We start from the raw sequence: 23,985 nt of genomic DNA on the forward strand, positions 1-23,985 counted from the left end.
CGTAGCTTTTAGTGGTCTCATAATTGTAGTTACCTAATATATGCAGATGGCAATTTGCAGCAATTTTCTGATAGTTTATTGAGAAGCAGCAGTTTCGACAGGGTATGTTAGCTCATTAGGAAAGGAAGGAAAAATAGATGAACTGTGACAGATCAGAAGACTTCACCTAACCCAAAGCTATTCTGTCAAATGGAGTAGAGATAGTTGTCCCAGTTGACATTAAGCTTTTTGTGATGGTCTTTGGTTACCTTTGGTAATTTCAGATGGTTTTTTTTGGTGGTCTTTCATAGTCTTTGGACCAGGAGCCACTCTTCTTGCCTTGGTCTGATCTTCCCCAAGTAGATAGGGTGACCCATCCTCCTTCATTTTGGGGCAGGGGTGTGTTGGCCATCCTATGTCAATCACCTGCCAAAACCCTCTTGGTCATTGACCACAGATTAGTTCCTCATCACATTGGATAATTATTGTCCCTGAAATAACTCCACAGAGGCCAGTATCCTGTCACCAAATCATCCTTTATTTACACTTGGAGAGTCCTTCACAATGATCCAGCTCCCTCAGCCAGCTCTTAGAGTGAACAGAAACTCTGACCCTCCCGTTATGTCTATCAGTCGGGGCTCCCTGATTGGGCTAGTTAACAGTCCCAATCAGGGGCCTCAATACTCGGCTGGCCTTGTAATCTTCACTACATCACCCTCTCTGAGCCTGAGTACATAGGCTTGTTTCCTTTATTGTAGCTCCTCTTGGGGTATTTTAGCACCAGGACAGGTTCCTCCAATACTGCCTCTGAAGAAATTCTTTCTCTTCTTCCAGTGGCAAAAGCTTCAAGATGGTAACACTTGCCATGTCCCTCTCAGATTCCTTCAACGCTTGACAGAGAGGAGAACCCACTGGTTCCAGAACAGTCAGAAAGGCTGCCAAGGAGCCAGGCATGTTTTTCTCCCACCCCATTTGGGAGTTTGCCGCTTTCATATGGTCCAGTTATTTGTTCAGGACTGTTGCGCCTGCCTGAACTTTATACACCACTAGACCTGACCTCGCCTCTTCCCCATGCAGGGCCCTTCCTGTGGTTTCTACAACAAGATTCATCCCCTGAAGTAAATTGTCTCTCTCACTAAGCAGAGCCTTCATCCAACATTAGTGTTACTGGTGCCATTTCACCCTCCCGTCCAAGGACCAGGAAGATGAGAGTTAACGTGTTGTGGAGTTTTCTCCCCATTAGCAACTCTGCTAGAGCTATCCCTGTAGTTGTTTGAGGGGTGGTCCTATAATCAAATAGGAACGGGAACAATTTGTTATCCAGTGAAGCTGTAGGCTGTTTCTTTAAGCCTGCATTCAAAGTCTGGACTGCACATTCTGCAAGATCATTGGATGATGGATGGTGTGGAGCTGTCCTTATACGCTGAATGGCATTCAACTTTAGGAAATACTCAAATTCCCAGATGGCCCGTTGTCTGTGACCAACCCGTCCAGGTGTCTGTGTAACGCAAAAGATGTGAGCAGTTTCTCCATCATCATCCCTGCGTTTGAGAAATGAAATCCGCCCATGGCCACAGAGAGGAGAACCCACCGGTTCCAGAACAGTCAGAAAGGCTCCACACCATCCATCATCCAATGATCTTGCAGAATGTGCAGTCCAGACTTTGAATGCAAATCAGAGGGGACATCCACAATGACTAAGAGCATCAAGCTCACGAAAGGACCCGCGGAGTGGATGTGTAACTGAGTCCAGGATTTACCCGGCCATTCCCACGAATGTTGAGGAGCTGCAGGCTCTTTTGTCCCCGTTGGCACTCCAGGCACTGCCCCCAACAACGCATGCAATGCCTCCATCCAATCCTGGCCGCCAGACAAAACCTCTCGCCGACATCTTCATTTTGGAAACCCCTGGGTGGCACTGGTGGAGTTCAACCAGTATCTGGCGATGACCTTTACTCAGGACAATCGCCCGTGCTCCCTACTATAACATACCGCCCTCCACTGTGATCTGGTCTGTCTTGGTCCAAAAAAGTTTCAATTCTGGATGTGATGGCCCTTTGGTTCAGGTTTGCCAGGACCAGATCTTTCTGCATCTGAAGTCTGATATTGTCAGCTATAATTGGAAATGTGTCTGGGAACTTTAAAACCAATAGGAACTCTTCCAGAGGCAGTACCATTGGTGGCGTATCTGCCTGTAGGAGGCAGTTAGACAAGTTGCTGGAGGATGATAGATGGGCGAGGTGCATAGGCGGTTTAGGAGTTTTAAACAGGCTGAGTTTGGAGGAGTAGTGACATTGGAGCCAGTTAGATGCTTTCTGGGGCTGGAGATGGGCACTCTTTAAGCCAGAGAGATAGTTGGATGGAGGAGAGGCGTTCGGGTAGTCAGGATGGATGGAAGGGTAAGGGATCAGGAGGATCGGTGGGATGTCGAGGGAATTTGTTATATCCTTTCCTAAGAATTAGATCTGTCTGGATTTTCCTGCATAAAAACCCAGATAGGTCAGTCAGAACTGTCAGAATCTCTAAAATTAGAAGCTTTCATCTGAGGTGGGCATCCTGAGAGAAGCCAAATTGATCATCAGAACTTTAAATTTACTTTGTAATTGATTGAGAGCCTCTGTGTGGAGACTTCCAAGAGGTCCCATAGTACATACTGGGGGCTGTCCCTGCTCTCTGAACGTCTGGAGCTTTAAAGGTCTAAATTGTGCTTACATTATTTGTAAAGAATTAGGAACTAATTGTTACTTGAATAAAAATCTCAGCTGCCATATTTACAATTACACTGCTGTCTACTAGGCATACAGAGGGCTGAAACAAATAAACTTAGTGAAGCATTTTGAATCTATATTGTGAATATTTCTAGCTTATTGAACGCAGAAAACATTCATTTGATTTAACATCTAATCTCAAAGTCAACCTCCAATAGTGTGGCCTCTCTCAATGCTCTCTATATTCCATTGTCTGTGAGAAAGGAGAATTATCATCAATCTTACCAAAGCTGTTAGTTAGAATATCCCTTTTACCTCATGCTGATCAGAATGAAGAGGACCAACTGCTTGTACACTTTAACTTCTGTCGACTGAACAACTGCAAAAACAGAACTAAATATGTTTAGCTTTTCAAAGTTATTTTAATACTTCACACTTCCCTTAATCAGGCAATTTTGCAACTTGAGACTGAAAACTGAAAGGAATATACACACACAAAGGAGCCAGAGGAACAAACTTGTCAGCAAATTTCAGGCAAGTGTAAAGGTAGGTCAGCATTAAATATTGTAGACTTCAGTTACCACAACATAGAAATGTAGAGGAAAGGGCAAAGGAACAAAATAATTGTATTTTTAGTGCAATGAGAAAAATGCGGAATTCAAGTCTGGAAAATGAATGAAGGCAATTAAACTATGTCGGAGTAGGAGATTACCTTTATTAGTAGGCATCATAATATATGTAGGTTTAAAGGAGATATTGAAAGAAACAAAGAAAGGTGAGATGGAAACGTAGATACATTTTCAATTATGTGAAAAGGGACCTTGCGCATTTTGATTGAACCTAAGTTTGGCAATGGGAGCAGTTAATGAGCAGTGGGAGGCCATCAAAATGGAGAAACCTCAGATCCTAGCTGAAGCATCTTCCCAGAATGAGGAAAGATGGCATGTCCAATGCCCTTTGCATGGCAAAGGAAATTGAGGTTAACATAAAAGTGAAAAGGACTGGATGATATTTGGCAGTTACAGAATACACTGGAAAATCAAGTAAAGTGCAGGGAATGCAATAGGAAATTGAGAAAGGATATAAAGAGATCAAATTGATCATGCAACAAAGATTACACGCAAATATAAAAGACTTCCTGAAAAAAAACATATGAAAACTTAAAGGTCAGTTAGAGATCTGGTGGAGTAGTTTGAGGCAAAAAATGAAGGCCATAACTTAACAGATATCTCCGTATCCTCTTTGGCCTCAGGCATGTTTCCAGAGGACTGGGGAATGGCCAATGCTGTTCCCTTGTTTAAGAATGGAAACAGAGATAATCCAGGTTAATACAGGCTAGTGAGCCTGACGTCAGTGATAGGGAAATTGTTGGAGACGATATTGAGAGACAGAAGTCATTCATATTTGGAAGTGAATGAGCTTGTTAGTGATTGGCAGCATAGATTAATGTGGGGAAGATCATATCTCATCAACTTGTTTGAGTGTTTTGAGGAATTGATAAGAATGATTAAATGAGGGAAGGGCAGTGGATGTTGTCCGCACAAAATTTAGTAAGGCATTTGATAAGGTACTGCATGGCAGGCTGGTACAGCAGGTAGAGTCTCATGGAATCCAGGGTGAGTTGGCTAGATGGATTCAAAACTGGCTTGGTCATAGAAGACAGACAGTAGCAGTGAAAGGTGCTTTTCAGAATGGAGATCAGTAACTAGTGGTGATCTGCAGGGATCAGTGCTGGGACCTTAGTTGTTTGTAACATAAATAAGTGATTTGCAGAAAAAAGTAAGTGGTTTGATTAGTAAGTTTATGGATGACACCAAAATTGGTGGAGTTGCAGGTGGAGTCCCTACAGCTTTTCTACATTTAATTAATATTTGGCTTCTCTGTTGTTCCTGCCAAAGTGCATAATCTCATGTTTTCCAAACATTATATTCCACCTGCCAAATTTTTACCCATTTTTTAACTTATCCATATTCTTCTAAGACTCTGCATCATTTTCAGCACTTGCCTTCACACCTATTTTTGAGTCATCCGCAAACTTGGTTAAAGTACATCGACTTTCCTTATCCAAGTCATTAATGTATATTATAACTAATGGTGGCCCCATCACCGATCCCTGTGGCAATCCACTGGTTTGAGATTGCCATCTTCAAATCCTAACTTTCTACCTTCTATTGATTAGCCAATCCTCAATCCATGTCAACATAGTACCTCCAACAGCATGGGTTCATATCTTATTAAGTAGCTTAAACAGTCATCTTTTCAAACAGATTCTAAAAATCTGAAGATAATACATCTGTTGCTTCCCTTTTATCTTTCCTGCTTGTAACTCCTCAATTGCATGCCAGGCATTATTTCCTCTTTATGAGCCATGCTTGATCATATTGCATATTTCTAAATGCTCTTCTATTACATCCTTTATAATAGACTTTACCAAAATATAATGGATTTTACCAAAAACAGATGTTAAACTAATTGGCCTAAGTTACCTATGTTTTTTTATCTCCTCTTTTTCAATAAAGTTGTTATATTAGCCATGGAAAGGATTCCAAACCCATGCTGTTTAAAGTGAATATTCATTACTTTCATGTAATTGACTGATTTCTATGAGTTGGAAGTGTTTGATGGTTTCTAGAGTTCTTTAAAGCCATTAAAGTCAGCTAGGAATTGTGTGGCCCAGTGCTGAATAACTTGTCTTCAATGATTCTGTACAACTCACACCTTTGGGTTCACTTGTATGCATTTGCCAAAAACTACAGCAGGACAAGGAGTAAGCAAAGAGGTGACAGAACAGCACAGGTTGGTAGAAGAAGGAGGAGATGGGTAGGGAAAGAGACATTCAGGAGAATGTATACTCCCAGAGTCTTCAGGGAACAAGTCTCATTGAGGAACAGTGTGTCAGATGTTAATGCTTCAGTAAAGACATTCTCACTGAAATGTGCCACCTACTGGACCTACAGCTCAGAATAAGTCAAGGTGTCAGGCTTCTGACAGTCCTGAATAGGTGATAACATCTCCCATTTTGGTAAGTTCAGTTCTGCCAATATCCTCAGCCAACGTCTCACTATCAATAGTAAGCACAGTCACTTCCATTCATGTAGATACCTGCAATCGAACCAGTTAGTTCTCGTTATCTTCAGCAATGCAATTAATTGTCCAAAAATGGAAGAGGCAAGTCTGTCAAAAAGAATGGTACAACCTGTTTGGGTGATCGATTGTCAACGTTAAATAGCGAGTGTAAGGTGAGTGCGAGGATTATCGCAGTGCGAGTGGGTGAAGGTGAGGAAAAGCTATGAATATTAATTGTGATTCATAATTGACTGAGGCTGGTAGATGACTGATGATGTTGTGATGCACTGGACTGTATGAGAAAGGCTAGCAGTGCAATCGAAAGGCTCCAGTACTGGAAGGATACATTCAGTGACCACTCCTATGAGGTAATTGAACTTTTTGCAGCATTATATCCAGATCCCCAGGATGGCCTATACTATTTGGACCCACCAATTATGCAAGGTTTTTTAGAGGACTTCATCTAGACAGAGCTCCCCTGCACCTCGTCCACTGAGACTTCCAGTGAAGTGCCAGAGAACTTTTATCGCTTGGGAACCCTGCAGCCCAATGGCCTCAACGTGAACTTCACAAGCTTCAAAATCACTCCATCCAGGCCTCATCCCAAAACCAGCCCAGATTATTCCCGCCTCCTTGTTCTGTCCATTTTTTTCCCACCTATCCACACCTTCCACTTCACTGATCAACCCCCACACCCACCTCCTACCTACCAGCCTCATCCCTGCCTCCTTGACCTGTTCGACTTCCCTTGACTGACCAACCCCCACCCTAACTCCCCACCTACACTCACCTTTACCGGCTCCATCCCCACATCCTCGACCTGTCCATCTTCTCTCCACCTATCTGCTCCTTTAGCCACCTTCTATCCGCCTCCCGTTCTTTATTTATTTCTGAATCCCCTTCCCCCTCCCCCATTTTCTGAAGAAGGGTCCAGACCCGAAACATCAGCTTTCCTGCTCCACTGATGCTGCTTGGCCTGCTGTGTTCATCCAGCTCTACACCTTGTTATCTGACATACTTTCTCTTGTTAGTCTGCTACACCCTCTGCTGTCAGCAGTAATCCCAGCACCTATTCACTGGCAGATTGCCTCTACGAAATGGCATCAGCTCACCTTAAGTGGTGCTAACCTTTCACAAACCTCACCACCTATCAAAGTTTGCAGCTGCTGAAGACCATATTTAGAACTTGCTGCGGGTATAAAAATTGTGCAAATTAGCAGAGAATTTCCATGCTTTATACAATGGAAAGAACTGGAGCAGACTAATCATGTATCATTGTCTCCACATCCAATGTGTGAACTGTCTAAGAAGCTCCAAAGAAAAAGGAGGAAGTATCCAGGTTCGAAAGTCTTATCTCCATAAGGTAGGCTTACCTCCTTCCCTGACGCCTTGGTTCTCAGTGTTGCTGCCACCCCGGCTGTCAGAACTAGCTCCCACTGTTTGTAGACATAGAGGTCACAACTAAGGTACTAATTTTGAATATTGGATTTATCTAACCTTTCAAAAGGAGGAATTCAATTTTATATTACAGTGTCAAATTTGGGAAAGAGAGATGTCAAGTATAATGAAAATATATATTGTAAACATTCTCTTCTTTTTTTTACTTTAATTTTCATTGTGGGCTGATTTGGGAAAAGAACTGTTTTCCAAAAATGAGCTGAGGAAGGGATTGCTATACTTATAAAAAGTAAGTTACTGAACCTCATTAGGTCACACTTAAACTGTTAGTTTGCAAACAGTGGGAGAAAGTGAAAAGAGATGGCATGGCACTGGGATGTGTGCACAAAGTGAGAATTGGCTGGCAACGACTAGTTGATCGATTTATTCAGTTGTACCTAGCCATGAATGCCAAAAGTCATCAACCTGGCAATAATACTCTGATTGGTTCCAGGTAGATGACCAGTTTGTGGGTGTTAATTGTACAGTGAGAAACCTTCCAACTTCTAGAAGTGAAAGTGGCATGATGATGGCAGAGTAGCAGTGCTGCATTCAGGCTGTTGAACCTGGGGCTCATACTGCTTTCGTCTACTTTTCTTTCTCTTCCTTTTACTGTTAATCTTTTTATTTTTGCATTTTACAGCCGCGAGAGCAAAAGCGGAACGGTAGCAACGAGGTAGGCATGGCATGTTCTAGGGTTCGGAAGCAGCAGCAATGGTCTCGTGGAAGTGCTGCCAAGGTCCTGCAGTGGCAGCAGCTGCAGTGAGACTCAAGGGACTGGGGAGGAGGGTAAAACTACTTTGTGGGGATAAGGCTTTTAGATCAGCATGCTTCCCCCTTTCTTCTTGGATTTTGTTTGTATTTCTGCTTTTGTTTCTTTTTTCTCAATTTTTTTGTATCTTAAACAATTCTTTGCTTTTTGTATCTTAAATTACTTTTTTCTTTCAAATTTGGGTTTCAGAATCTGAGATGGCACTGGAGCAAAGTGACTTTGTGTGCCTTTAACTATACTCCTGTACTCGAGCGCGTGTGAACAATAAAACCTAAGTCTTAATTCCTAATATTTCTCTCTCCAGAAGATTGTCAGAAGTTAAAGAAAGCCAATTAATTTCTCCAGCTGCAGTAAGCAACTGGTTTCGACTAACAAGTCAGAGGCTTTATAATTTGTGAGCCAATTGCTCTGTACCTCCTGTGAAGAAATGAATGACCCCAAAGGCAAAACTTTGAGGGCGGAAAGGTTAGGAAACAAAGGGATGAATTAACAACACAAATCATCCTGAATGCTGATGATGCGGTAGGCATCACAGAGACATGGTTGCAGGGAGCTCAGGACTGGCAGTTAAACATCCAGAGATTCACAACTTCTCGAAAAGACAGGGAGATGGGCAGAGGGGGCGGGGTTGCCTTGTTAGTTAAGAATGAAATTAAATCTACGGCACTGAATGACATAGGGTCAGAGGATGTGGAGTCTGTGTGAGTGGAGTTGAGGAACCACAAAGGCAAAAAAACTATAATGGGAGTTATGTACAGACGTCCTAACAGTGATCAGGACCAGGGGCACAAGATGCACCGAGAAATAGTTAGGGCATATCAGAAAGGCAAGGTCACGGCGATCATGAGGGACTTCAATATGCAGGTGAACTGGATGAATAATGTTGTCAGTGGGTCCAAAGAAAGGGAATTCATTGAATGTTTACAGGATGGCTTTTTGGAACAGCTTGTGATGGAGCCCACAAGGGAGCAGGCTATTCTGAACTTAGTGCTATGTAATGAGCCCGACTTAATAAAAGATCTTAAAGTAAGGGAACACTTAGGAGGCAGCGATCATAATATGGTCGAATTCAGTCTGCAGTTTGAAAGAGAGAGGGCAAAATCGGATGTAATGGTATTACAGTTAAATAAAGGTAATTACAGGGGCATGAGAGAAGAATTGATGAAAATTGACTGGAAGCAGATCCTAGCGGGGAAGACAGTAGAGCAACAATGGCATGAGTTTCTGGTGTAATTGAGGACACAGAACAGAGGTTCATCCCAAAGAAAAGAAAGATTATCCAGGGTGGGATTAGATAGCCATGGCTGACAAAGGAAGTCAGGAAATATATCAAAGAAGAAGAGACAGCCTATAAAGTAGCCAAGAGCACTGGGAAATCAGAAGATTGGGAAGGCTACAAAAACAAACAGAGGATAACAAAGAGAGCAATTAGGAAAGAGAGAATCAAATATGAAGGTAGGCTGGCTAGTAATATTAGAAATGATAGTAAAAGCTTCTTTCAATACATAAGAAACAAACAAGAGGGAAAAGTAGGCATCGGCCACTCCAAACTGATGCTGGAAGGCTAGTGATGGGAGATAAGGAAATAGCTGAAGAACTTAATAAGTACTTTGTGTCAGTCTTCACAGTGGAAGACATGAGTAGTATGCCAACAATTAGGGAGAGTCAGGGGGCAGAGTTGAGTATGGTAGGCATTACAAAAGAGAAAGTGCTAGAAAAGCTAAAAGGTCTAAAAATTGATAAATCTCCGGGCCCCGATGGGCTACATCCTAGAGTTCTGAGGGAGGTGGCTGAGGAAATAGCGGAGGCTTTGGTCATGATCTTTCAAAAGTTGCTGGAGTCTGGGAAGGTCCCAGATGATTGGAAAATTGCTGTTATAACCCCTTTGTTTACGAAAGGATCAAGGCAAGAGATGGAAAATCATAGGCCGATTAGCCTTACCTCGGTTGCTGCTAAAATTCTAGAATCCATTGTTAAGGATGAGATTTCTAAATTCCTGGAAGTGCAGGGTCAGGTTAGAACAAGTTATCATGGATTTAGTAAGGGGAGGTCGTGCTTGACAAACCTGTTAGAATTCCTTGAATGGGTAACAAGTAGGTTAGACCAGGGAAACCCAGTGGATGTTATCTATCTAGACTTCCAAAAGGCCTTTGATAAGGTGCCTTACGGGAGGCTGCTGAGTAAGGTGAGGGCCCATGGTGTTTGAAGTGAGCTATTGGCTTGAATTGAGGATTGGCTGTCTGACAGAAGGTAGAGAGTTAGGATAAAAGGCTCTTTTTCAGAATGGCAACCAGTGACAAGTGGTGTCCTGCAGGGCTCAATGTTGGGGCCACAGCTGTTCACTTTATATATTAATGATCTGGATGAAGGGACTGGGGGCATTCTGGTGAAGTTTGCCGATGATATGAAAATAGGTGGACAGTCAGGTAGTACTGAGGAGGTGGGGAAGCTGCAGAAAGTTTTAGACAGTTTAGGAGAGTGGTCCAGGAAGTGGCTGATGAAATTCAACGTGAGCAAATGTGAGTTTTTGCACTTTGGAAAAAAGAATACAGGTATGGACTATTTTCTAAATGGTGAGAAAATTCGTAAAGCAGAAGTACAAAGAGATCTGGGAGTGTTGGTCCAGGATTCTCTAAAGATTAACTTGCAGGTAGAGTCTGTAATTAAGGAAGCGAATGTAATGTTGTCATTTATCTCAAGAGGGTTGGAATATAAAAGCAGCGATATGCTTCTGAGACTTTATAAAGCTCTAGTTAGGCCCCATTTCGAATGCTGTGTCCAATTTTAGGCCCGACACTTCAGGAAGGACATTCTGGCGCTGGACCGTGTCCAGCGGAGATTCACACAGATGATCCCTGGAATGGTAGGTTTAACATACGATGAACGGCTGAGGATCCTGGGATTGTATTCATTGGAATTTAGAAGGTTGAGGGGAGATCTAATAGAAACTTACAAGATAATTTATGGCTCAGAAAGGTTGGACGTTGGGAAGTTGTTTCCGTTAGGTGGGGAGACTAGGACCTGTGGGCACAGCCTTCAAATTAGAGGGGGTAAATTTAAAACGGAAATGAGATGACATTTCTTCAGCCAGAGAGTGGTAGGCTTGTGGAATTCATTGCCACGGAGTGCAGTGGAGGCCGGGGTGTTAAATGCTTTCAAGGCAGAGATCAATAAATTCTTGATCTCACAAGGAATCTAGGGCTACGGGGAGAGTGCAGGGAAGTGGAGTTGAAATGCCCAGCAGCAATGATCTAAATGGCAGAGTGTACTCGATGGGCCGAATGGCCTTATTTCCACTCCTATATCTTATAGTCTTATAGTCTTATGGAACCCCTCCATCCAATCCTGACTGGTGATATTGAATTGTTTTCATGTGTTTTTTTTTCCCCTGCATCCATAGCTCTTTTCTTCTGTTTGTGCTTTCAGGGTGTTTTAAAAGGGGTTTATAATTATAACTGGTAAAGTGAAATATTGACAGTTCATAATCATCATTCATAATGCACTGGAATCCACTTATTTACTCTAAATAGCAGTTCATTTTGTGTTTGTGTTTTCTCTTCGCCACAATATAAACTCTGGACTCTGATAAAAGTTTGAACATTTTGTGATGACTCCTGATAGCTTCCAGCATACCATCCCAGTGAGCCATAACAATACAAGCAAGTGTTACGGATTTGACATCCCCAAAAATTAACACGACACCTGGCCTGGATGGAACGTATCTTGGATTTGTGAGCTAAAGTAGCTCTGAGTTACAGTCAACACTGATTACAATCCTTCAATCACCCTTGGAATTATGGGGGTGCTGCCAGAAGACCGCAGAACTGCCGATGACATGGGAAAAAGGTGAAATGAAATCCTGCAAGCAGGCTTTAGTGTGTTAGGTAGCAAATAGAAAAGATGGTGGTGGGTGCCTGGAATGCGTTGCTAGCAGAGGTGGCAGAGGTGGGCACAATAGCATCATTTAAGACGTATCTAGAAAGATACGTGAATGGGCCGGGAGCAGAGGGATACAGATCCTTGGAAAATAGGTGACAGGTTTAGATAGAGGATCTGGATCGGTGCAGGCTTGGAGGGCCAAAGGGCCTGTTCCTGTGCTGTAATTTTCTTTGTTCTTTGAAAGACCACTACAACCAGCATGCAATCTGGTCGCCATGAGCTGATGCGATGGCATGAGAGATGGTGCAGAGGAGATTGATCAAGATAGTACTTTGGTTGCAGGATGTGAGGGATCAGGAAAGATTGGACAGGCAGGGATTGTTTTCTTAGGAACAGAGAAGGTTGACAGGTAACCTAATAGACATTATAAGATCGGTTAGGATGGATGGGAACTTTTCCATTAGTAGATTGCCAATACCGAGGGGCCTTGGTAAGGAGTAGCAGGCTGTTAGGAAGAGTTAAGAAGAAATGTTTTCATTCAGAGGGAGCTGGGAGGCTGGAACGCACTGCCTGAAAGGATAGTTAAGTCAGAAATTCTAGTAACATTTAAGCAGTATTTAGGCATTCACTTGCATTGCTGTAGCCTCCAGGGCTATGCACCAAGCATCGAAAAATATGATGAGTATACTTGGATCTTTATTGATCAACATGAGCACTATGAGCTAAATGCACTCTTAATGTACTGTAAATGGCTATGTGTCTATTATTTGCTCACACATCTCACATGGATAATGCCATGGCTGGAGAACTTGTGTGAACAGCACAGTCCAGGCAAATGAAGTTTACTTGATTGTTTGAGTATTAGCGTCTATCCTCCCCACATGAGCAGTTGTGCTCTACTCTAGGCAATTCTAAAATGTTTTCTTTTTAAGGAATGAGGAGCCTGTTGCCCAACACACATCTGCCACTATTGCCCATTTTTTACTGTAAAGAGACAAAAGAAGGATTGACCCCATGCTGGAAGTGGGTGGATGTGACGCAGGAGCACGAAAGATGGTAAGCTCTAGTGAGTGAGTAAGAAGTAGAGAGACGGCGGGACTAGTTGTCTGCAAGGATATGGTGGATGAGAGCTATTGAGTGGAGATGATGCATGCAATAGCGAGAGTTGCAATTCATGTGTCTTAGTGACAGCTGAGTGCAGTGGCAAAGTGAAATCGAGAGGTGGTCATGAGAGTGCGAGGTAGAGGAGAAGATATATTCACTTATTCTGCAGAGCACAAAAGTCATTGACCTTCTTTCTGTGATGTTGGGCATCCTGTTAGGTGTTTCCTTTAAACTCAATCAGACCACTGACCTGGGCTACTATACATTTCCAGGCTGGCTATGTTTGCAGCATAGCCTCCCCTCTGGTGGTCAGCTCAACAAGGAAGTGTGGTCCGGCTCACCACCTAATCCACCAGCATCTCCATGGCCCTGTTCCCAAACTGGGGTGCAAGCTTTCCTTTCAGGACCATGTCCTCAGTGATAACTGTGAAGCACCACAGTGTGGGTTCTTTGCTCATAGTGTCCGAAGTGGTGGGAAGTGGGGTATTAAATATCATGCGGCCAGGGAATAGCCAGCACTTCCTCCTCCCCTCCCATGCGATTCCAAGCGTGCCAAACAGCGCAGATGTATAATTACAAAGGTGAAAGGTAGAAGATTGGGTGAGGCAAATCATAGTAAGCCAAGTGACTTGAATCCTTCTCGACAAATCACTTGAACAGAAGATGGAAAATTTCTGCCCCATGATATGAATGGATGCAGAGCAGATGCACTTCACTGTGAATCAGTGCACTCAGTGCTGGCAGAAATATGGGGACAGATAGTTTAGTGAAATGGTATTGCCATCGATATAAGCATGTCCTTTCTTAATCATAGGGAGCATAATTGTACATTATATCCAAGCTGTACTTTCAACAAAGGCATACATGCCATCTGTATTCCTAACTTAAGACCATAAGACCATAAGACATAGGAGTGGAAGTAAGACCATTTGGCCCATCAAGTCCACTCCACATTTAAATCATGGCTGATGGGCATTTCAACTCCACTTCCCTGCACTCTCCCCGTAGCCCTTGATTCCTTGTGAGATCAAGAATTTGTCGATCTCTGCCTTGAAGGCATCCAACATCCCGGCCTCCACTGCACTTCGTGGCAACGAATTCCACAGGCCCACCACTCTCTGGCTGAAGAAATGTCTCCTCATTTCCGTTTTAAATTTACCCCCTCTAATTTTAAGGCTGTGCCCACAGGTCCTAGTTTCCCCACCTAACGGAACCAACTTCCCAACGTCCACCCTTTCTAAGCCATACATTATCTTGTAAGTTTCTACTGGATCTCCCCTCAACCTTCTAAACTCTAATGAGTACAATCCCAGGATCCTTAGCTGTTCATCATACGCTAAACCTACCATTCCAGGGATCATCTGTGTGAATCTCCGCTGGACACGCTCCAGGGCTAGTATGTCCTTCCTGGGGTGGGGCCCAAAATTGGACACTGTATTCTAAATGGGGCCTAACTAGAGCTTTGTAAAGCCTCAGAAGCACATCACTCCTTTTATATTCCAACCCTCTTGAGATAAACGACTACATTACATTCGCTTTCTTAATCACGGACACTACCTGCAAGTTAATCTTTAGAGAATCCTGGACCAACACTCCCAGATCCCTTTGTACTTCTGCTTTATGAATTTTCTCACCATTTAGAAGAAAACAGTCCATGCCAGTCCAGGGGCTGAAACAGAGGGCGTGAAACAGAGGGGCTGAAACAGAGGGCAAGAAACAGAGGGGCTGAAACAGAGGGGCTGAAACAGAGGGGCTGAAACAGAGGGTCTGACACAGAGGGCGAGAAACAGAGGGAGAGAAACAGAGGGGCTGAAACAGAGGGTCTGAAACAGAGGGGCTGAAACAGAGGGGCTGAAACAGAGCCAGCACCTCAGTGCAAAAGATGAGTCTGAAGTATTTGCAACAATCTTCAGCTAGAAGTGTCAAGTGGGTGGTCCTTCTTAGCCCCCTCCAGTAGTACCAAGCATCTCAGATGCCAGTCTTCAGACAATTCAATCCACTCCAAGTCATATCAAGAAATGGTTTCTGGTTGCAGCAGCAGCGCGAGCGGGAGCTTGGAGCAGGAGCCTGTCGGGAAGCCAGTGAGTCACTGTTTTTGAATCTTTAAAAAGCTTATCTCGTGAATAGGTGGAGGGACGCTGAGCAGGAGCCGACATGGGACTGGTGAGTGATTGAGGTAATATATTTGTGTGGTTGCGTTACCCGAAACACTACTCGGGTAGTATCTCCCACCCATTCTCCTCCTCTAACAAAAAAAAGGTTCTGTGTGCCTGATTGGTAAGGTAACAAGTTTATTTTTTATCCTTTTTTTTACGTCTTGGGAATTTAGAATAATGGGAATGGAGGTCAGGGCAGTTGAATGTTCCTCCTGCAGAATGTGGGAGGTAAGGGTCACCACTAGTGTCCCTGCTGACTACATCCACGGGAAGTGCACCCAACTCCAGCTCCTCGAAAACCGCGTTAGGGATCTGGAGCTGGAGCTGGATGAACTTCAGATCATTCGGGAGGCAGAGGGGGTTATTGAGAGGAGTTACAGGGAGGTAGTCACTCCTCAGGTACAAGAAAAAGGCAGATGGGTTACGGTCAGGGGACGGAAAGGGAACCGGCAGGCAGTGCAGGGATCCCCTGTGGCCATTCCCCTCAACAATAAGTATACCGTTTTGGATAGTGTTTGGGGGGGGGGGGGACTTACCAGGAGAAAGCAGTGGGGCACAGGTCTCTGGCACAGAGTCTGTCCCTACTGCTCAGAAGGGAAGGGGGAAGAGGAGCAGGGCAGTAGTCATTGGGGACTCCATACTTAGGGGGACAGATAGGACGTTCTGTGGGGACGAGAGAGACTTACGGTTGCCTCCCAGGTGCCAGGGTGCGTGATGTCTCTGATCGTGTTTTTGGGAACCTTAAGGGGGAGGGGGAGCAGCCCCAAGTCGTGGTCCACATAGGCACCAACGGCATAGGTAGGAAGAGAGATGGGGTTTTAAGGCAGAAATTCAGGGATGTAGGATGGAAGCTGAGAGCTGGGACGAACAGAGTTGTTGTCTCTGGTTTTTTGCCCATGCCACGTGCTAGTGAGGCGAGGAATAAAGAGAGAGAGGAGTTGAACACGTGGCTACAGGGATGGTGCCCAAGGGAGAGTTTTGGATTCTTGGATAATTGGGGCTCTTTCTGGGGTAGGTGGGACCTCTACAAGCAAGATGGTCTTCACCTGAACCAGAGGGGTACCAATATCCTGGGGGGGAGATTTGCTAAGGCTATTCGGGTGGGTTTAAACTAATTCAGCAGGGGGATGGGAACCAAAATTGTAGTTCGAGTATAGAAAAGTTTGAGAGTAGGGATGTCCGAAATAAAGTTTCAGGGAAGCAAGATGGCACCAGCAAGCAAGAAGTTGGATTGAACTGTGTCTACTTCAACACCAGGAGCGTCTGGAATAAGGTGGGTGAACTTGCAGCATGGGTTAGTACCTGGGACTTCGATGTTGTGGCCATTTCGGAGACATGGATAGAGCAGGGACAGGAATGGTTGTTGCAGGTTCCGGGATTTAGATGTTTCAGTAAGAACAGAGAAGATGGTAAAAGGGGCGGAGGCGTAGCATTGTTGGTCAAGGACAGTATTACAGTTGCAGAAAGGGTGGTTGGGGACTCGTCAACTGAGGTAGTATGGGCTGAGGTTCGAAACAGGAAAGGAGAGGTCACCCTGTTGGGAGATTTCTATAGGCCTCCGAATAGTTCCAGAGATGTAGAGGAAAGGAGAGCAAAGATGATTCTCGATAGGAGTGAGAGAGACAGGGTAGTTGTCGTGGGGGACTTCAACTTTCCAGATATTGACTGGGCACACTATAGTTCGAGTACTATAGATGGGTCAGTTTTTGTCCAGTGTGTACAGGAGGGCTTCCTGACACAGTATGTAGATAGGCCAACAAGGGGCGAAGTCACATTAGATTTGGTACTGGGTAATGAGGCCGGCCAGGTGTTAGATTTGGAAGTAGGTGAGCACTTTGGTGATAGCGATCACAATTCTGTTATGTTTACTTTAGTGATGGAAAGGGATAGGTGTATACCACTGGGCAAGAGTTATAGCTGGGGGAAAGGCAATTACGATGAGATTAGGCAAGATTTAGGGAGCATAGGATGGCGAAGGAAACTGCAGGGGATGGGCACATTAGAAATGTGGAGCTTATTCAAGGAAAAGCTCCTGTGTGTCCTAGATAAGTATGTACCTGTCAGGCAGGGAGGAAGCTGTAGAATGCGGGAGCTGTGGTTTACGAAGGAAGTGGAATCTCTCTTCAAGAGGAAGAAGAAGGCTTATGTTAGGATGAAATATGAAGGCTCAGTTAGGGCACTTGAGGGCTACGAGGTAGCCAGGAAAGACCTAAAGAGAGAGGTCAGAAGAGCCAGGAGGAGACATGAGAAGTTGTTGGCGGATAGGATCAGGGTAAACCCTAAGGCTTTCTATAGGTATTTAAGGAATAAAAGAATGACAAAAGTAAGATTAGGCCCAATCAAGGATAGTAGTGGTAAGTTGTGTGTGGAGTCAGATGAGATAGGGGAAGCACTAAATGAATATTTTTCAACAGTATTCACTCTAGAAAATGACAATGTTGTCGAGGAGAATATTGAGATACAGGCTACTAGACTAGGTGGGATTGAGGTTCACAAGGAAGAGGTATTAGAAATCCTACAGAGTGTGAAGATAGATAAGTCCCCTGGGCCAGATGGGATTTATCCTCGGATCCTCTGGGAAGCCAGGGAGGAGATTGCTGAGGCTTTGGCATTGATGTTTAACTCGTCATTGTCTACAGGAATAGTGCCAGATGACTGGAGGATAGCAAATGTGGTTCCCCTGTTCAAGAAGGGGAGTAGAGACAACCCTGGTAATTATAGACCAGTGAGCCTTACCTCAGTTGTAGGTAAAGTGTTGGAAAAGGTTTTCAGGGATAGGATTTATAATCTTCTAGAAAAGAATAAATTGATTAGTGATAGTCAGCACAGTTTTGTAAAGGGAAGGTCATGCCTCACAAACCTTATTGAGTTCTTTGAGAAGGTGACCAAACAGGTAGATGAGAGTAAACCGGTTGATGTGGTGTATATGGATTTCAGCAAGGCATTCGATAAGGTTCCCCACAATAGGCTATTGTACAAAATGTGGAGGAGTGGAATTGTGGGAGATATAGCAGTTTGGATCGGAAATTGGCTTGCTGAAAGAAGACAGAGGGTGGTAGTTGATGGGAAATGCTCATCCTGTTGACCAGTTACTAGTGGTGTACCGCAAGGGTCAGTGTTGGGTCCACTGCTGTTTGTCATTTTTATAAATGACCTGTATGAGGGCGTAGAAGGATGGGTTAGTAAATTTGCAGATGACACTAAGGTCGGTGGAGTTGTGGATAGTGGCGAAGGATGCCGTGGGTTGCAGAGAGACATAAATAAGCTGCAGAGCTGGGCTGAGAGGTGGCAAATGGAGTTTAATGCAGACAAGTGTGAGGTGTTGCACTTTGGTAGGAGTAACCAGAAGGCAAAGTACAGGGCTAATGGTAAGATTCTTAGTAGTGTAGATGAGCAGAGAGATCTCAGTGTCCATGTACACAGATCCTTGAAAGTTGCCACCCAGGTTGACAGGGCTGTTAAGAAGGCATACAGTGTTTTAGCTTTATTAATAGAGGGATCGAGTTCCAGAACCAACAGGTTATGGTGAAGCTGTACAAAACTCTGGTGCGGCCGCACTTGGAGTATTGTGTACAGTTCTGGCCACCGCATTGTAAGAAGGATGTGGAAGCTTTGGAAAGCGTGCAGAGGAGATTTACTAGGATGTTGCCTGGTATGGAGGGAAGGTCTTATGAGGAAAGGCTGAGGGACTTGAGGCTGTTTTCATTAGAGAGAAGAAGGTTGAGAGGTGACTTAATTGAAACATATAAAATAATCAGAGGGTTAGTTAGGGTGGATAGGGAGAGCCTTTTTCCTAGGATGGTGACGGCGAGAACGAGGGGGCATAGCTTTAAATTGAGGGGTGAAAGATATGGGACAGATATCAGAGGTAGTTTCTTTACTCGGAGGGTAGTAAGGGAATGGAACGCTTTGCCTGCAACGGTAGTAGATTCGCCAACTTTGGGTACATTTAAGGCATCATTGGATAAGCATATGGACGTACATGGAATAGTGTAGGTTAGATGGGCTTGAGATCGGTATGACAGGTCGGCACAACATGGAGGGCCGAAGGGCCTGTACTGTGCTGTAATGGTCTATGTTCTATGGTTGGAGACACTGGTACTGCACAGGCTATGGACCATGCCAATATACCGGCAACACTACTGAAGATTGTGCTCTAGAACTTGCTGCTCCCCTCACCAAACTGTTCCAATACAGTTACAACACTGGTACCTACCCAACAACATTGAAAATTGCCCCGCCACTACCTTCTCAAGGGCAACTCAGGATGGGAATAAACGTTGGCCCAGCCGCGAACATCCATGTCGTAGGAGATAATTTTAAAAATCATCATCTATTGATGGCTTATTCAGATTTCATGTGATTGACTGATAACTGTCTCTCAGTCAGCTAAAGCAGTTATCTTATTAGTCTTTTCCTTGAACATTAAACTTATAAAGAAAAGAAAGAAAAGGAAACATTGCGTTGTGTAAGAACACTTCTGGATATAAATAATAAAGAAAAGAAAGGTTTGCCGGTTCAATTCCCACGTTCTCCAAAATCCCAGGAATACACACTCAGTCAGGCAGTGCCCTATTCCAGAGGTGATCTCTCCACACAAATCTTGCAAAGCCTATCAGTAGGGATCTGTTTTGGAAGGGACATCAGCATGTCAATCTCACAGCCTCAGCATGTGCCTGCTGCCTGCATGGAAAATACAGTGAATATGTATCCAACCAATTAGCCAGGTTGGAAAATATTTGGGGCATTGTCCTCAGGCCAGTCAAGGCAATCTTGGTAGGACCAATCATGGGCACCATCTACACATGGGACTGATCACAGTCAGTGATCCACTTTGGACACAGCGAATCTGCATCCAAAGAGTAAGCAATGTACTGTCCTAGAGGGGCAACAGCTGCAGTCAGGGGAAATCACATATCCCCCTTTCCAGAGCTGCAAACAGAGAGGTCAGGGGTCTGTTCAGCCATGCCTAGGGGCTGCACATCAAACGGAGTCACAGTTTTGGGGGATAAACTGTCCTGGGGGCCTATTCAATGATTGTGAAATAGGGAACACATTGGGGTGGTGGGTGGGGGTCTGTGAAGTCAGCAGGAGGATCACTACCAAAGGAATTGGGGAGTCAAGGCTGATGAGGCAAAATAGGATCTTTGTGCGGTTGGGAACATGGTGGACTCAAGGTATAAGATGGAAAAGCATTGAGGGAAACAGAGGGGATGATGTTATAGGAGGGTGAATTTTTGCCAGGGATGGGTGCTGAGAGTCTTGCGAGGTAAAAAGGAACATAGAAGCTCTGGGGTGGGGTGGGATGGTGTACAACTCGGTGCTGATGGTGTCCACCGTGAGGTTCATTCCCTGCCATCACTTGTAATTCTGTGGATGCATTGTACCTAGGAAGTGGCTCTGACACAGCCCAGGGAGGACAGAGTCATTAACAGGTAGTGGGGCAAAGTGTGGGTTCACCTCTGCTGGGCATTAGGACCTTACAGCAGCAAATACAAGAAGAGTGCATTTACACACTCCAGCTCAAAGTAAATGCAATCATTTCATTGACCGTATAATTCAGGAACATAGCTGTCTCCTACTAGGTGCAGGGCGCCATCGACTGTACCCCCGCCCCCCCCCCACCCCCCCCACCCCGGCCACCATGGCACTGAGAGGGCAGTGTCACAAAGCTGCAGCATTTATCACCAGGAGGGAATTCCATTCCATTTATGTTCAGGTGATCAGTGATCACTGTTCCCACTTTCTGGAGGCAGCTGCCACCTCTCCTACATCCTTGAGCACTCTCACGTACCAGGTGTGTTTGAGAGAGTCTACAAGCTTTGCCAAGGTACTGGGGGCAAGAGATACCCACTGTGACCATGGCTCACGACACCATTGTGCAACCTCCAGACTGATGCAGATACAGGTACGATGCGACCTGTGCCTTGACCAGGGCCGTGTGGAGCAGATGGTGGAGCTGCTGATATTGCTGCTTGGACAGGACTCGGGGTGGGGCTCCAGGGTAGTCTGCGCCACATCACTCTGGTGTGCTGTGCACTGCACAATGGGAGCAGGCAACAAGGTGATGATGATAGATGCTGAAGAGCCAGGGGAATGGGAGCACTCTTGTAAGGACGAGCAGCAAGAGGGCATTGCGAAGAAGGAAGCTCTTCTCGTGCATGACAGAGCTCAGCTGCATTGGGTGTTACAACCCAAACAGGACCTGACCGACACTCGATCCCAATAGACGGGAGCTGGGTGCAGCAGACCATTGTGGACTATATAGGAGTCATTGGTGATATATTGGGAAGTACAACATTTATCCATTTTGTTTGGATTCATTTCTGCTGCTTGTAAATAAAACTTCTTGTCTGCAATTGTCCAATAGCTTGCTTCTGTGTGATATTCCCTTAATGGACAATGGGAAGCTGCAGGGGATACAGTAGCAATGACTTCCACAAGATGTTTAGATGGGATGTAGCTAAGGACATGTAAGCTGTGTGCCTGCTGATTAAATGGTGACTACGATGAGAGAATGGGATTGTATGTGTGAGGTAGTATCAGTAATGACAGCTATTTTGCTGTAAACAGCATGATTTAGAAGCTGCTGCGCCATCCCATTACCAGTGAGGGACAATGTCGGATTGCCAAGGCTCGTGCAGGTGCACAACAGCATTATAGAGGTGGCACGGATGCAAATAACACTGACCATTCAGTAGCAAGTTGTTGCAAGAAAGGTGTGTTGAGTGATGGATCTTGGAAAGCGACATGACCGCTACCATAGGTAAGTGGGGTAGTAGTTACCGAGGACAACTTTCATAAGATGCGGCAAGAATCCTTACTGGGTCGTGCTGTGAAATATCCTTTGCAAAACTTGCCACATGCTGCTTGCAGCCAAAATAAATATGTAAGATTCAGGCCTTTATGTCTGACATTTGGCCTGCTGAGCACATGCATCTTCAGACTGAGTATTTGCTTATTGAACAATTCTGTATCTTAAGAAATGATACCACCAAAATGCCTAGTCTGGAGTTCTGCATGTTCCATTTCTGACCTGCAAACTGCTGGGAAGTATTATTTCTCCACTATGTGCTCATTAACTGTTAGACTGTAAAGCAAATTTAAATCCTTAGTATTTCAATGCTGCTTATACTTTACTGATCTTTACTTTGCACTCTTACAGACACCAGTGCTATTCTAAATTCTGTTGCTGTATAGTCAGCTGGTCCCAATTCTACAGCAATATTGCCGTACTTCCTTTGTGTGCCAGTCTGTAGCTTTGTATCCTTACAGTAGCATATTAATTTTTTTCAAAAACCTTAAGCTCTGTTAAACAGTTGTCCTGGAGTGATGTATTGCTCTCAGGCTTCTAAATTCATTTCCTTGCAATGTTGTCTCCCTGAACTTATTAAAGGATTTTTCCACCACTTCTAACAACTGAAATGGTGACTTCCTGCATTTTTTCATGGTTTTCCTGTCCTCTGTTGCCAAGATGGGGTTTTCTTTCTGCCTTGAAGACATAATAGTTTCCTGCCTTTTAATGCTCCAAAACACGATTGCCTTTCTTCTGCACAGTTTTGTTTTAAAATAAAGCTATATGGCCGCGGCCTTTATAAATCTTCGGGCCAGACTTGGGGTTAATTACTTTGTCCCGGTCTTTTTAAACCTTATGTTTCCCCAAACCATTCTTCTTCTGGTAGAATCTACGCAAATTTCACTAAATTTGCTCTTCTAAATCTTAAATAAGGTTTGAGGTTTTCCTAATAGTTTTGCTGGCTCTTTCAATGTCCCTCACAGATGTGGGGAATTTACCCGCGATGATGGTAATATTTGTTTTTTCACTCTCTAGCCTTCCCTTTCAAGTCCTTGCATTGCCAGCGTAAAGGCATTCCGCTTTGTGTCAGGGATAGCGAACTTTATTCTTCGAATTGTCTTCGCTTCCCACAGAAACACCTTCATTAAGACCTCTGTTTATCTCAGTGAGGCTGCCTTTTTCTCTTCCCCTAGCCTACACTGTTTTCCCTGCACCTTTTATCAGCTTGTTGGTGAATGTTTGCCTTTGGAGCACTGACCTCACCTATGTCGCTCTCACAGCTTTTGATCATTTTTTTGTGGTTTAGTTGCTAACAGCTTGTTGTGTGTTCTTAAATCAGATGTACACTTAATAATTCACCTTTCATTATTTTATCATCCTCTTTCTTCCAGGCCAATTGGATTCTATCGTCACAGTGCTGATCACCATATCGCATATACAGATACTACTGCTGTCAACATGTCGGTAGTCTAGTTTAGTAGCTAATGCCACCAAACCTCCTTCTTTACACTGAGCCTAATTAGCAGTATTGAGGATAAGATCACAAGTGAGTCTAAATCCAATATGTATTTGTCTTACATGAGAAGGTTGCTTATCAAATGATAACAACATGTACAGTTTACGTTAAATTATGAGCTGCAACTGCTGAGGATTCCCAGAATACTTCTGCTCACTTCAGGCACACAGTGCGGAATGCAATTGTCTCCAAACACTGTGTGATATCACCACATTTAGTGTAGCTCAGTGTAGCACAAATAAAAGGCCTTTTTGGTCAGGTTAGTTCACTGGAACCGTTCTCATATCTAAGATGAATTAGAGATTGCAGCCAGTGTCTCCAGTGTCAATTCCCTCAATAACTTGAAATGCAATCCATCCAGACCAGGTAACTACAGAGTGTTGTCAACCAGTACAGTCCCTCTTTTGTTAAAGAGCTTTCATCCTTTTTAATACAACTGCTATTTTGTTCTTCAGCTGTTGCGGGAACTCTGTTTCGTTTTTGCAACTATACTGGCCTTTGTAATAAAATGACTATTTTGTCACAAGGTTCTCAACATTGAAATGAATGATCAAGGTTGCAATTAATTCAGT

General features: G+C 44.1%; 1 pseudogene; it reads right to left on the minus strand.

The window, feature by feature from the left end:
• The window catches only part of LOC125450265 (interferon-induced protein with tetratricopeptide repeats 5-like), a 120,568-nt pseudogene that overhangs the window by 7,834 nt on the left and 88,749 nt on the right, over positions 1 to 23,985 (minus strand).

Source organism: Stegostoma tigrinum, chromosome 20 (genome assembly GCF_030684315.1).
Source record: "Stegostoma tigrinum isolate sSteTig4 chromosome 20, sSteTig4.hap1, whole genome shotgun sequence".
NCBI classification, from domain to species: domain Eukaryota; kingdom Metazoa; phylum Chordata; class Chondrichthyes; order Orectolobiformes; family Stegostomatidae; genus Stegostoma; species Stegostoma tigrinum.